Source organism: Odontesthes bonariensis, chromosome 18, assembly GCF_027942865.1.
Source record: "Odontesthes bonariensis isolate fOdoBon6 chromosome 18, fOdoBon6.hap1, whole genome shotgun sequence".
NCBI classification, from domain to species: domain Eukaryota; kingdom Metazoa; phylum Chordata; class Actinopteri; order Atheriniformes; family Atherinopsidae; genus Odontesthes; species Odontesthes bonariensis.
Genome location: NC_134523.1, coordinates 6,822,651 through 6,838,240, shown reverse-complemented (window position 1 = coordinate 6,838,240; position 15,590 = coordinate 6,822,651). Strand labels below are relative to the sequence as shown.

Here is a 15,590-nt window from a genome sequence, read left to right as displayed (position 1 = left end):
TACACAAACCTATGCGAATTATGCAGACAGTGATATGCAAATCGCCATAGATGCAGTCAGTCAGTGACGAATGTTACGCCCGGTGGTTCTGCTGGTGAAGGGAATGATTTTAAATAGATCTTTTAAATAGATTCCTCTTTTCTTTGTTTATCATTACTTTCTCTCTCTGTGTCTGTCTGTTTTTCACTGAAATGAGAAACCGCTTCCTCTAATGTAAACAATAGGGATGGCTCACCAGGTGGAAGCCAGATATTCCCTTCTTCAATCTTCATGCCCATCCTCCCCCTCTTCCTCGTCTCTCTCTCTGCCTCATTCCTAATTCTTGCCATTGTACTGCGTCTGTTTGATGAGAGAATTTTTTTTTTGATGATGTGCCCTTTCCCAGAACAACATCTGACCACGAGTGCTGTGTGCTTCTTTGAATGGCTTTAAACTCAATTAGCACCTGTGTGCACATGTATGCACACAGGCATACTAAAACTAATTCACCCTGCCACAAATTAGACTGCAAGACACATACAAACACACACAAACACACACAAACATGCACACATGCATGTAAACACAAATGATTGCTAAAGCTAATTTGCCCGAGCGGACCAGAGTGAAAGGAATAATGAGGCTTTGATGACTTCACGTGAAGAGACTCACCAACATCATCTGTGACCTCTATGTGACCCCCCCCCCCAGTCTTGGTTCTAATTTGTTCACCCTCCCCCCCTCTCCACCCCTCCTACATTTGCCAAGCTCACCTCCCTGTGGGATTTTGCTTTCCTGATTTCCTATGTTCACTGTGCCAGATACAGTGAAAGGAGAACTAATGTCAGGATTTCTCACAGCCTGTCAGTTGGGATGTGGCAGAAAGAGGTAAGCAGAGGAAACAGGATCCATCGAGTGGAAATCAACAGCAAAACGGCAATCCAAAGCACACTTGAAAGTTGGCATGGTCGTTGAAAAACATGACTGATCAGAAATTTCTCAATACGGTTTGGTTTACATGAAGATGTCCTTTTTTCTGAGTGGTACGAATGAAGCCAACATAGATGTCCCACTTAATCTCCTTTCAGTGGCATCTTTAATGTGAGTAAAAAACATTTCAAGCAGTAAAAATGTATTTTGAGGTGTGAGAGTAAAAAAGATTAAGTGCATTAAAAGTGCAATGGAAATGTTTGTTTAAAAGAAATAGGCTATTTCTCTATTTTTAGACTACAGCTATGTGATGGTCTATGGTTTTAGTTGAGTTTTGGTCTTCGTGTTGTTTTGTCCTCTGTATCTGTTGGCTTTACTTTCCGTTCCTTTTGTTCATTCTGCTTCATTTTGCTGCCTGCCCCTTTCCTCACGCCAGCGTTCAGTTCATGATTACCACACACCTGTCTTGTGTAAGTCATTAACTGTTAACTGTAAAGGCTGTGAATCTACTTGGTTAGGATTTGGAAAAGATCATGGACAGATGTAAAATACAGCCTTTAGAAACCCTGCACGTTCTTCACAAATCAGCAGATTTATGAGGTGGGAAGGAGGTGAGATTGAGCTCTTCTTCTGAGAAACTTTGAGATTACATGTAATCATGTAATCAAAACAAAATTTCATAGCACTCTTTAACTCGGGCAACTGGGCCAAGATAAAAGCTTAGTCATCAATGTTAAATCAGTGGAAGTTAATCAGCATGTGTATCGGCGTGGAAAGCAGCTGAAATTTCTGTTGAAGCTCAGGCAAAGATTGGAGATAATTGAGACATTGTTTTTTTAAGAAGTGCCAGAACAGCCATTATCTATCTTTGTGTTTGTACTTGTGTACACTGATGTGAAAATGGAATTCTCTGTTAGTATTTAGCTGTAGTTGACCTTGAGTGGGAGGCTTAGGATGGCGCTGTAAACCAGCTGTAACCTTCGTGTCATATTACCAATACTGTGCCACTAATGGACATCCTATTCATTGCCTACAGAGTGACTCTCTTAAATGACCTCTCTGCGAGCATCTGAATACGCACAATCGCACAAAAATGCCCATATATACACACACACACACACACACACACACAGTGGGGCTAAACTGCACGCATCATTTGTTTCTATAATCAGTGCGCCATTAGTATGTTTATCTAATGATCCATGACTTTTTTTGCAAGCGTGGAACTGATTCTTGGGTGAAGGGACACGGATAAAAATAATCACACGTGCGCATGCACACTTTGAATATGTTCCGTCACCCACATGTACAAAAAATCTTTTTGCAGGTCTGACTGAGACTGATTAGACATTTACCAGTTGTTTGGATCCTCTGGGTGAACTGCTATTTTCACCAGCAGCATTGAAATGAATTAATCATATGTTTAGTCATCTCCAAAAATGGCTGTCTGTGACTAACAAAAAACAGAAGGCATTGCAGGGCCACTTTGTTCTCAGAGCAAATAAGATTTCAGGTTGTTCTTGGTGTTGTTCAAACGTTGCTGCTCTGTCGTTACCCATCGGCCTATCCTTGTGTCCGAGAAGAACCAAACAGTTTTACAGTAGTGAGTGAAAATGTCAAGCATTGGTGAGGAAAGAGGACGAGGGGGAAGAAAGGCTTTAAGGTTGTAAAAGTGGAAGGTAGCATCAGGGTCAGAGGCATGAGTAAGACTAATTGAAAGGAAAGTGAAAGAAGAAGAAACACTCGCTTATTGTATCCAGCTGTGGCAAAAAATTCCCTTCATGAGAGCTGAGGGATCCTTAAGAGTGGAGGGAGGGGAAAAGAAGACAGATTTTATGAAGAATGGTGAGCTGTCTGTTAAGCACAGGAGGGAGAGCAAAGCTTTAAGTGGTTTGCTTTGTCCACAAGGAGAATGTGCATGTAAGCGCACTCCTAAAGATACATGAGCATGGAGCAAACACCTGCATCTGTGAAACCACAGCACACAGGCACGGATGCAACTAGAGCGAGGATTCATTTGTATGAAAGCAAATGAACGCTTTTTTTCTTCTTTTTTTTGTATGTTTTTACATTTCCCTGAAACATTTCATTCCATCTGCTCGTGTCCTGTTTGGACCTTTTACCCTCGTCTCAGCCATCCGTTGCCCATCTCTGCTGTTCTGTTCAGCTCAGCGCTGCTGCCTCTGATTTATGCGTGCAGCTCTGCCAGCTTAAAAGCACCACATCACTGCAGCCTCAGTCTGATGCTCACTATGTCTCCGGGCATGGCCTGAGCTGGTACATTTATCTGATTTGTGTACAGCCAGAATATGATCTAAAGCCCATTAAAACGAGACATGGGGGCTGCTTGTTTAGTATGGAATGTGAGTGTGTGTGTGTTAGGGCTATTCTGTTTGCTTTTTTCTTTTACTTTTTTCTTTTTCAAAAATCCATTAGGAACACATTTAAAATGAGGCAACCCCCAATCCCAGCCCAGACGAATGATGCTTGATTAACAACAAAGGATTAAGTGTGTCTCTCTCTTTATAGCTACAGTATTTACTACAAATAAGAGCATCCAGGTTCCTGGTAGCAGGAGTGGCGACGTTTAACAGCCTCTTGGGAGCAGTGAGAGGCCTGCTGAATCGCAGTCAGACCACGCTCAGTGCTGTTGCTCCACTCGTCTACGGTATTTCTGCTGCTTCACTTAGGTTGCAAGCTAGCAAGTGATTCCACAGATTTGTTGAGTGAGCCACCTGCTTTCTACAGCCAAAACGTCAGCTGTTATTTACTCACCGTCCATCGTGTAAAAACCTAAATTAGGATTTGCAGTATCCACAAAAGGCAGGTTCCGTCAGGAGCAAAGATGGGCAAAGGATCCCCAGCTTGTCAATAAATGTGGGAGAAAATCATTGAAGTTTTTAAAAGCAAGGCGGGAAGTGATTTCCCTGTTTCTCTCAATAATTTGGCAAAAAAAATTCTGTTGGAATTTCACTGAGAGGCATGGTTGTACACTTAAACCTGATACCAGCAGTCTTAGATCCCTCAAATGGCAAAGCATCAAAAATAGTAATTAATCAATAGCTGATTTGAGCACATGGGCAATTACAGGGGCATTACTGTGAAAAACCTGTTAAACCTTATGTTAAACCTGTCCAAAGGTGGCGTCAGCTGCTCTGGGCATGGAAGAATCTAGCATGGAGCGTTACACTGTGGAAATGTGACTGTGGTCAGCACAGTTAGTATTTAAGATATTTTGCAAGAAATGCAGACTGTGCTCCTAACCAAAGCCAAAAATAACTGTCCACACTTTTATCACTGAGTTGGAAACCCGGCTTCTGTAATGTGGGATTGTATCAGTGGCCTTGGCTAAGCTCATTTAGCAGCATGAGTGCAGAGAAGGACGTTGACATTTTTGTGCAACATATGCCTTTTTAAACGATGAAATATTTCCAGGGACATACATGCATTTTTCAATGCAAAAGCACATTCTGCACACATTAGAAATGCTGGACTGAGGAACAGGAGGGTTGAAACAAAAATGCAACGCTAACCGTGAACTGTTGGACACCTTTTTAGATGCGTGTGTGTGAGGAAGTGGTCAAAATAACAAATGATACATTTCATCGCTTGGTTTCCCTGAATGCCAGAATGTTGTGAGAGAAGGACAAGCAGCATTACAAAGTGGCGGCACTTCTTCTGTCCCAGCTTTTTAGCGATTTTTTTCGAAAATGTGGTTGATCAAAGGCTGAAAGCATCTGTCTTTCTCTGTTTCAGTTGAGTACATCTACTTACCCGACATCTTATATATTCTATATTTTACAAGGCCCCCACCCCCCACTTTGAAAACCACCGTTCTGAAACATCTTTTTCATGGGATTTCATCACCCATCCTTTACATCTGCATCTGCTTTTGTGCGTCTCCAGGGAAAAGTTAACATTCCCCCTCTCTTTGCTCTTCTCTCTACATCTTGCCTCTGCCTTACCCATACAGTCTGCAAAGCTCCGTCATTTTCCTCGCAGCTTAATCAGGCACTTTTGAGCAGACGGGTTGCATCACGCCATGAACATACGCATGATCTCCTCTGTGATCAGCATGATCCCGACATATTAACGAGCACAAGTTAATGAGCCGGATGGAAGAAAACCACAACCATATATACATACAGGCAACTGTTCTTCAACTTTTCCCCAAATACCCTATAGGTTGGATGGAAATTTGCAGAGCTGAAGTCGGTGTTCAGTTAATAGGATCTAATTGGAAATGACTGGTGTTAAATAAGTTGCATGGGTTGTCTGAAGCTAATCCTGTGGAAATCCTTAAGAAGTTATTAAAAAATCTATGTGCTGTGGCCTAAATGTAGGACACTGGTTTGCCAATGGAACTAATCTTTCAGACTCTTGGGCTTAGCAGTTGCCTCAAAGTTGAGAATACAGACCTACGATGCAGAAAAAAAGGACTTACACGCTTTGGCATATATTATGAAATATTTCCTCTTCCTGATCAAAAAAGGAGCATCGAAAGTAGGGATGTCAGACACAACCTATATAAATATATACATATATATACATATATATATATATATATAAAAAAACAAAAAAACTCCATGTCAGTAAATACACAGTGTAATGCTTTGCAAATCAATTCAACCATATTTAGATAGAAATAGCACAAAGACAACATTTTAGATGTTGAAACTATAAAGAAAAAAAAACATCTGTGGATATTTGTGACTCATACATTAAAACATGTTCTCATTCTTGCTTGATAGAGGATTTGAAAATTCTTGCTGTATGTTTGATTTTAGTGGGTGACGGGGCTGAACTGCAGGCAGGTTAGTTTAATACCCCTTTACCTCAGAATCATGCTGTTGTAATACATTTGAAATGAAGTCTGAGATCATCTTGCTGAAGTGAGCAAGACCTTCCCGGATAAATATGTTATCTGGATGGCAGCACATGTTGCTCTAAAAGCTGTAGATACCATTCAAGATTAATGATGCCTGACATGCTGTTCTCACTAATTCACTCCCATGCCACTTTGGATTCTGTTTGATAAAACGCTGGGTAGCCCTCTATCTTGATCCCAGAGGGCATGGTGTCCATGACTTCCAAGAGAAATTTAAACTTTAATTCTGTAGACCACAACACAGTTTTCATCATGCCTCAGTCCAACTTAAATCAGCACAGCCGCAGAGAGGATGATGGTGCTTCTGGGTAAGAATTGTCCCTCAGCCCATGCAGTGTTTTCCACCACAGAATCAGGATTCGTTTAATTGTAGTACTAAAATATTACCCTCGTCTCATGTGTTGAGATTTCTTTGGATTCTCTGAATATCTGAAAATATTGAATCAACTAAGTCGTTGCAAATTTCCATTGAAAGATTTTATTAGAAATTGTTGACCTGTTTGCCCACACAGTCATTATTCCCACAGAGGTAAACTCCTCTCTGAAAGACTAAGGCTCTCTGGAATCCCCTTTTTTAAGATCTATTCCTGTTACAACAGACTAGCTGTTAAGGACAATTATTTATTTTTTTTTAAATCAGTTTCACAAAATCACAATTGGTCACGAGCCCCAATCCTTTAGAACATTATCATACACCAAGCCAGTTTTCTACAAACTGTAAGAACCAACTTTGAATAAAGCTTTTGAAATCTCCCAATTACAGATTTCTTCTCGGTCCAAACAAAAAAAAAAACAACTCTGCCAAGAAAGTAAATGAATGCTTCTATTGTTCTTCTAACTGAAATTACAAACTAACAATTAAAAAAAGAAATGAGTAATGTCACTCTTATTGGTATATTTGGTTGATTGGGACATTTTTACAAATGAAAAACTGCAGTCCTGCTGTGTCCTTTACTTTCAGGATAAATAGAAGCTGGTTAAAGAGCTTTAAAAGCAAAGCAGGGCTGCTGTGGACTGCCGTGCAGCTGCTGGCACCTCTACGGCTTCATGGTTGCACTGGTGCGGCCCAACCTGTCCTCTCTTGACCTAGTATGAGCCGGCCTCACTGCACAGCCCTGTGGGGAGTCCTTGGTGCATGTCTGGCCGTTTTAATGCCCTTACTGCAGTCCGCTGTTTGCTCGGGAGATGAGGACAGTGGAAGAGAGAGAGAAGGAGAGAGAGCTAGTAGAGAAGGGGACAATCAAATATTGATTGTATTTGCATAAACTGCCGCAGTTGTCTCTCGCCCGATGACCGCAGGGACAGGCTCCAGCCCCCCCGCAAACCGACCGGCGGATTCAGCTGGTATAGAAAATGGATGGATGGATGGATGCCGCAGTTGTTTAAAGCCCTGCATGACCCCACTTGCTTAGAAAAATAAAGATAAAGGAGGTGATTCGTCAAACCAAGAGAATGCATGGCTCTCCTGCAGTGCGACATAGTGTAGGCTTCTTAATCCCGCTGTCCCAAAGGCTACGCCACAACTTGTTCCCTTTGTAATTTGCACCAATTATTGCTCCATTAGTGAGACCACTGTAGGGCGACAGAGGATAATGATGCTTTTCTCTTGAGTCGGTCATCAATATAATAGGTTGGGTAAAACACCTGAGGAGTCACTTTGGTGCTATTCTTTGTATTGGCTGTGGTGCTTAATAAATTTAGCCTTTTCAAAGAAAAAAAGCGTCATTGCTTCGCTCTTTCCTTACCTGTTGCCGCGTCATCCTTGCCTTACAGTACCTCTGATTCTCAGAAAGGAATGTGGATTAAAATTGTTTGTTTAAATTCCGTGTTTGTTATTGAGATGAAATGCGAATAATTAAAGCACAAATGCTGTTTTAGCTTGAAAAACGACTCAGGTTTTTTTCACCTTTTAGTTTCCGTACTCAAAGAGAAAACACTTAACTTGGAGGTGTTGTGTTGTTTAATCTAAAATCCTGAAAATCCACAAATGGAACTATGAAATTATACTACATGCTGTGTGCCCTAGTAAATCTCTGAGCATTTGCCATGTTGCCTTGTCCAACCTCCTCTGCCTCAAGTGCCCACATTTGAAAAAGTGCCTGTGTGGATATTGAAGGTTTAATGCTAAGCTATATATGTAAAGATCACCTTTATATATTTAGATGTTATGAATAGGAGAACTCTGAGTCTTACAATACCTGCCAAAGAACAGAGCATTCGAGTCTATCAGCTCCTCTAGCGATGCTGACATGAAAAGAAGACATAAATTGGAAATTCCACAGGGAAGCAAAGACTTGTGTTAATTTACTGGCAAACAAAAAGAACTAAAAGAGTACTCGGATTTTCTGTCATATTTTTTCCAATCATTTTCCAGACATACAAACATGGTCTCCGACAGTTTATTTCCTTTATCACTTGGCAATTTAACGTGTCATTTCATCACTGTTGAAACGACAACTTCAAATGTACTTTATAAAAACAGATACTTAAAGTCCCTGCATGACATGCAACTTCTTTCATTTTTCTTATTAAAAAGAATAAGGTACGTATGCAAAAACACAGTTTTGAGGTGTGGCACTTTAAAAAAGTAGCTTTGTGTACTTTGATGCTACAAACACTCCCTGGAAACTTGTCCTTCAATTTGTTACTATTTACTTTGTGTATTGTGCAGTTGAATCACACACAGGTGCTCATCTCCACTATGACTAAGGATGCCTCTGTGCTTACATACAAATATGTATCCGGTGTAGACTGCACATATTCATCTTTGAAGTTTATTTGAAATAATATACTTTAGTGCAACTATATTCGTGGTACTTGTATTCCATTTTTCTAGTACCACGAATAACTACAAGTGAAAACAGTTATCCATCACTGAATATTAGATGCGCAGACAACTCAAAAACAGCTTCCAGTTTAGCATCAATCTCAAAGCAAGTGAATGAATTTGCATCGACTCTATCCGGCACATTTTTATTTATTTTTTTCTCCTAAGTGATTTATGTTTGAAACACAGGTGAGGCCGGTGTGGGCCTTCACCTGCTGTGCATGTGTGTGTCTTTATGCGCTCCACACATGTCTGTCTTTGTGTGTGGGGGTTTGTGTGAGTAACCTCGCAGTATGTGTATGTGAGAGTCAACAGAGCTGATCAGTGTCCACGCTGAGGGCTTTGTCACAGCTGACCTATATTAGATGAAAGCAGCTGGATCAGTCGCCTGTAGGGACAGCAAAAGAGTTGTGTTCTAATTATCACTGCGGCTGGCTGAAAAACACGTCTCACTCGCACACTTACGTGCGCACTGGCATAGGAACACACACTTCCATACTAATTGATGCCATGCTCTGGTTGATGAGCGACAGCAGCAGATACTCCACGGCAAAATAAATGCATCGGCTCGTGTCACATATTGCATATTAAAACCCTTTTGCGATGACTGTGCCCTTCGGTCTCTAGGCGCAACTGCACATCACACAGCTCTGTTGTGCTTAGCAAGATGTAATTATCAGGTGAACTCGGCTAAATTGAAATTAGGCTCTTGTTGTGGCGTTTGGGAATTGTAGGAACATGTCTTCTAGTAGATGATTCCTCACAAGGATTCAGACTGTATGCTATAGCCGCTGTTGCCATGGTGCCAAAAAACTAGCACATTCTACAGTGAGCGTTAGCTTTAATGACGCACAGAAGGAGGGGGGGGAAAAAGCCCAGGGAGCTCATGCTAACAGCTAACAGTAATTACTGTAATAATGCTAAGGCTAATGGAGGAGTAATAATACGCTGAGTCCTGTGGCATCCTGCAATGCGAGTGCTATTAGCCGACTAGCACTTAGCATTCAGCTCACACAAACATAGCTTGGGCGAATGTACACATAATGTTCCAGCTTTTATCTTATTGTCTCCATGTGAATGAACAAAGGTACACATGCTGTCATATCAAGTGATACACAATATCGCTTTGTACCTCGCTTTTGCGTGTGTATGTGTATTTCTGTGTTTTCTAAAGTCATTTCACACATTCTGCTACCTTAAGGACCTAATTGGATGCAGCACTCACTCATTTAAGCTGTTTTGGTCATCCCCTTCCTCTTTCTTTCTCTCTGATACAGCCCTTTATCTCCATGGCTAATTTCACTCTATCCACTGTTTCCTCCCTCTCCTCTCTTCATATCCTCCTGTCATCCCTGCATTTGTGGCTCCGAGGCCTGTGGCGCTCCAAACAGGGTAGCTGAAGTCTCAGTCAGGCAGTCAGGGGAGCTACTTGTTTTGGGACCAGCAGGCACAGCCGCACATTTTCCACCACATTGCAGGCGCCGCCAGGGACCCATTTACAGGTCAGAGCTTATGGGGAGGGGTGCTTTTCCCATAATGTAAAGAGGGACGAACTGTGGTGTAGAGGAATGAGAGAGAAATGAGGAGAATTTCTCCGTGCCAGGTTGAGTATGATACACTGTGATGCAGATGCAATGTATTTCTGGTCTGAGCTCTCTTCATGTTTTTCTCTCTCTCTTATTTTCTGCAGACTGGTTGGAACTGAGTTGTTTTACTGCTCTCATCTACAGAAAGACATGGAACACCATTTCCTGATGGGATTGTGGTAAGTCGAAATAATGCACGAGCACACACATGCTGAAGTGCAACTCCTCCAGCTTCTTGTCACCTGTGCCCGTACAGTGAATATCTGTCTTCTGTCTTGTGCATCCTCTAAATCCATCCCCTGGAGGAGTGCAGAGGTGGAACCTTTCAAGGATTAACCCACATCATTCAAAGAGCTTTGAGAAAGTGGGAATGAGAAGCATGTTTCTCGTACATGATGGCCTGTGGTGCATTGTGTTTGATCTTACATTTGAAGCGGTATTGATTGATGAAGTTATCTGTCTATGTTTAGCTTTTGAACTTACTGTCCACATTGCTAAAGACAACATTCAACCATATGTCTTGTACCTCTGCAAGGATATGAGGTGCGGAGGGGCTGAGGCAAGTTGATACGATGAAGTTCCCATACTGTTTTGGCTTTCGTTCCAGTGAAATGGAAAGAGAGGAGAGAAATATGTCAGACAGGAGCTGGCTGGCACAATAGTAAAGTAAAAAATAGCAGGCAGGGCTGACCGATTGTGCAGGCCTGAGGTTGTACTGCTATTCTTAGGCTAGTCCTCCTGCTTTTCCTCCCTCTCTCTTCTCTGAATTCTCTCGAGTCTTGTGTTACCGCTGTGACGTCAGTGTTCCACTCTCCATCTGGTGTCACTCTGGATGTATTCTCTCTCAATCTCTCTCAAACCTCAGTCCCTTAACTGTCTTTCTCTGATCTACATACCAGCCATTTGTTATTTTATGTAATCATTACTCCTCTTCACTGCCAACTTCTCAAACGATACAGTAGTGCATCTCTCTTTTTGGTCCAGAGTTGGATTTACAGGGCTCTGAAGCTTCTACTTATAGCCACTGAAAAGGCCACTAAATGGCTAAAAGCACTGTGTGTGTTTGTGTGTGTGTGTGTGTGTGTGTGTGTGTGTACTTTTTCTCAGATGGCAGGGAAGAGATGAGTTGTGACGTTCCATGCAGTTAAAATTAGCAGTTTGAAGTGAGAACCTTTACAGGATATGTAACATGACCAAAATGGCTTTGCACCATTGAGATAGTGACAGGGTATAAACGTAGATTTAGTCATTTTAAAAAACAATTTAGCAATGTGCACTGACTGTGTTTTAGATGATTTTAAAGGAGTGCATTTTTAAGTTGGTAAAGATTATGCCTGTTCCTTATACACACTGTTATTCGGTCCAGTCTTTGCCAGTTCGTGTGAGTAGTAACAGTGAGCACAACTGCAGTGAGCGCGTTGCCTAAAGCCTTTGGTCCATCCTGTGGGTCCTGGGTGCCAACACCGATTCCGTGCTCCAAATGTTTATAGCCGATCCCTGTGTTTGGTAGTTTTTAGTCTGGTGCTAATCTGGAGTTTCAATTTAACAGAGCTTAATTTCATGTGAGGCTTTGGAAGCAGAAGGATGTTATTTCACATCACAGGACACATGCAAGTCATAGATGGATTACGGAGCTTAAATTGGTTGGTATTTTTATTCAGACGTCTTCACCGAGACTGGTTTATACGGCAAAACGCAGATGCAGAGTTTGCCACGACCCAGTCACCAGGAGAATACGTTGTCATGTTTTCCACTTTTATGACATTCGCAGCATGAATCTTTTTGGACACATGCACAACATTAGCTTTGTCAAACAAAACAAAAAAACCTTTGAGTTGTTCACGTCCTGCACTAAACTATTCCTGTCCTCTTGTTTTAAAGTCAAAGTCAAATTTATTTGTATAGCACATTTCATGTACAAAACAATTCAAAGTGCTTTACATAAAATATAAGCATTGCAGCGGGGAGTGGAAGAAGCATTAAAAATACATAAAAGAATATAAATTTTTTTTTTACTGTTGCTCGTTTTTTGTTTTTTTTTGTTGGATGTTTTTGTGTTTCTCTTAGACAACGGAATTGTGAATGGTTAGAATTGGTAATAGGTAAAGCTTTTACATAATCTCCACTTTCCTTATAGAAAAAGGAACATTTCTCTGCAGATTGGGCTTGTTTTCTAACATCACAAATCCACTTTCGTGTCATTTTAATCTAAAGGTTGTTTGGGCACTGGTGGCATTTATGCACAGTAAGTGTGGCAGATATTGTGGGAAGTCGTGCAGCAAAGGGTCTCAGGACTGGAACCCAGGTGAGCTGCATCGGGGAACCGCAGCCTCTGTAGATGGAGTGCTAAATCACTTGAGCTCTACGGCACCCCAACCTTAATGCATATTTGACCTCTCTTGTATTGCGTCTCTTATATAACATATTGAGATGCCTGTAACAATGCAGCAGTTAACGAGGCTCAGGCAGAAACGCGTTATGAGGTGAACATGCTGCAACTTGGGGGCAGACTCTAAATGTGTGGAACAACCTGAGCTGTGAGCTGCTGTTATTGGGGTTAAAGCTGTTGTTCCTTTACCTTTGCTCTGCTGTGGAAAAGACAGAAGTCAAAGGGGATAAAGACCTGCTTTGTGAGGAGTGAAACTAAGTGTTAAGAACATAAAGATTGTTCGGTGCAGCTGTTGGCGTTGTCGTCTTTATTGTGAAATCTGTTGTTGTCGACCCCTCTTGGTACAAGCTAACTTTCAACCAATTAGCGTCATCCCACCAGTCTGTGTTATTATGTTTTAGGCGGACAGCACGTATGTCTGCCTGAATTGGAAAAAAATGCCCATCTGCTGAGAACACCACAAGCAGCTATCTCCAGGAAGGCACAAACACAGCCTTTAGATTCATTTAAGATGAATCAGCTGTCACTGAATGTAATTTGGGATTTTCCCGACACATAGGTTGACCTACTCAAGTCCTGTTTGTTGCTCAGAGCTCGCTGGGTGTCAGATTATTTCCTTTGAATTGAATAAACAACAGAAGAAGGGGAAAGTTCTCGGAGAGCAATCTGTGGCACTGCAGAGGTAACTTTGTTAACGCTGGCTCAGAAGGTAAATGATGTTCATCTGACAGGTCGAACTCCAGGTTAATGCAGTGGAGCTGTTTAAAGCACCTCGTCTCTGGATGAATCCTGCCCTCCATCTGAGCTGTCGGGACATTTTTGATGATCTTTATTAAGACAATCCTGTCATTACACCGTTCCCATTTAGGCTGTAAGTTGTGTTTGAGACATTTTGGATAAACATGGTCCTCCTTCTTACATTAAAGGGTCAGTTTATCACACTTTTCTCTACCAGTAATTCTTCCTTCACAAAGGTCTTAAGTTTCATTATTTAGGTGAAGAACAGCCTCTGAAATGATTCCATTAGCGTGAGTCTATAATTGCCAAGTGTCCCCTAACGTTTCTGTCAGATGTTATTATGTTACTAATAACACACAGTTAAAAGTACTGATATAGCAAATTAATGATTACTGATTCTCCATAATCGTCCTTGAGTCTTTTTTGCACATTGTGGCAAATTACAGCTTTTCTGTTGGAAAGAAAGTAATTAACCTTCCTTCGTACAAATTAGGACTAGTAGGACACAAAAATGGAATGTAGCCACCATTCATGTCATCAGTACCACCCGTGCTTTTTCTGTCATCATGAGTCAAAATACCTCACAGTCGAGGCTGATAGAGAGATGAACATCACAGAGACTGATGTGGATGGGAAGGTATAGTGACTTTTGGTTAGTGCAGATAATATGCTGCCGGGTTTGATGCGCCTCCAAAGCAAAGAGGGAAGCTGAAACTCAAAATCACCTCATTTTCAACCTCCAGGAATTCAGTGCTCAAAGGGGAGGGGGGTTTGCCTCCGGGTTCGCTCCGCAGCTATTACCAGTGACGGCTCATCAAAGGTGAAGCACTTCAAATAAATGAAGCTTAAAAATGTCTTTAAACTTACTGTTTTGGAATAATGGAGGAAGGATTTTGTTGTTGACTCTGTAAGCTGCCTTTTCGGGGAATGATGGCTTGGAAATCCAGCTGAGATCAGAAATTCTGTGTCCCCAGTTGCCATCAATTATATAGAAATATGAACCAAATATGAATTAGATGTACTGTCTTGCAGCTAAATCTCATGGTCATCTACAGCTATGAGAGGGTCCGAGGCACTGACTGACATGTTTACATGTACACGTTTATCATTTCTATCATTTGAAAAAAATACTCATCCATGTTGTCTGTGTTTTTGTCCTCTTGCTGTCTGTGGTATTGACACAGCACTCTGTCCATGCGATGAGGCCTCATTTAGTCTTTTCTTATCAGTGCAGAGACATGTCGGGATGATTTTGCCCTAAGAGATGTTAAGCTAGTTCAACATTGAAACTCTTTGCTTTCAATTTATCTTCCAAGGTATCTTTTCATGTTTAGTTTTGCTAATAGACTTAATTAGACTGGATGTTTAAAAGCCACAATTCATCATTTAAGCATGCAATATTGCATCCCCAAAAGAGAGTAAGTGCCCATTTGTATAATGTCAGAACTAATGTGTCCTTAGCTTATTTAGTTTAGTTATTTATTTTACATTGCACCACTACTGAGCAGAAGTCATCCCAAGACACTTTAAAAGGTCTGAGCACATTTTAAAGCTAATGTGGTTAATATTACCCTTAGTTTGGATCGTACTCCCACACCCCAGTGCTGTATTGAGGTGCTGAGGGACTAGGGACTGATTCCTGTGCTCAGAATGTTTTCTGCGCTTAGCTGGTGGGGGTGGGGGGGGGGACTCTTCAGCCAGTAATCCAGGAAAATATTTTTTTGATGCAATGTCATTACAGCCATGATACTCTCCTCACTTGAACTGTTCAGGAAATGGGAAATCGAGTAGTTTGTAATTTCCAAAACAGCAACTAAATAAGTGAAAATGCAAGGAAGCAGGGACTTAATGTAACAAAACATTTAGAAATAAAGACGCCAGTGGTTAGGACAGGATTTGCGCCATCCTCTGGCCTCCACATGTGAACCTTTTTTGCTTTTTAGATGCAACGCAAGAGTCATCCCATGACTATTTCACAAAATGTTTCGACACAGTTTTACTCTATGGGTTGCTGTGCTGTATTTGCTGTGTTCAATAGCACAAAAAAATACAGTGGAAAAGTGGACATGAATCCATAAATGGCCACACTATTTAATGTTTTGCCCAGAGAGTGGGTTAGAGTTCAGGCTAAACTCAGCTGGCGAGCTGCTAATTTCCCTGAAAGTACACCTGTGAAAAAATAGGTTGTCACGATGTGAGTAATTACATTAAATGTAGCTTCACTGAATGACCACAGTTTGTTTTATGCAACAG

General features: G+C 41.4%; 1 protein-coding gene across 1 annotated transcript in view; it reads left to right on the top strand.

The window, feature by feature from the left end:
* The window catches only part of dlgap3 (discs, large (Drosophila) homolog-associated protein 3), a 130,601-nt gene that overhangs the window by 58,814 nt on the left and 56,197 nt on the right, over positions 1-15,590 (top strand). The window contains exon 2 of the mRNA XM_075449761.1: positions 10,315-10,389. The gene's annotated coding sequence lies outside the window, so the exon portion shown is untranslated. The remainder of the gene's footprint in view (positions 1-10,314; positions 10,390-15,590) is intronic.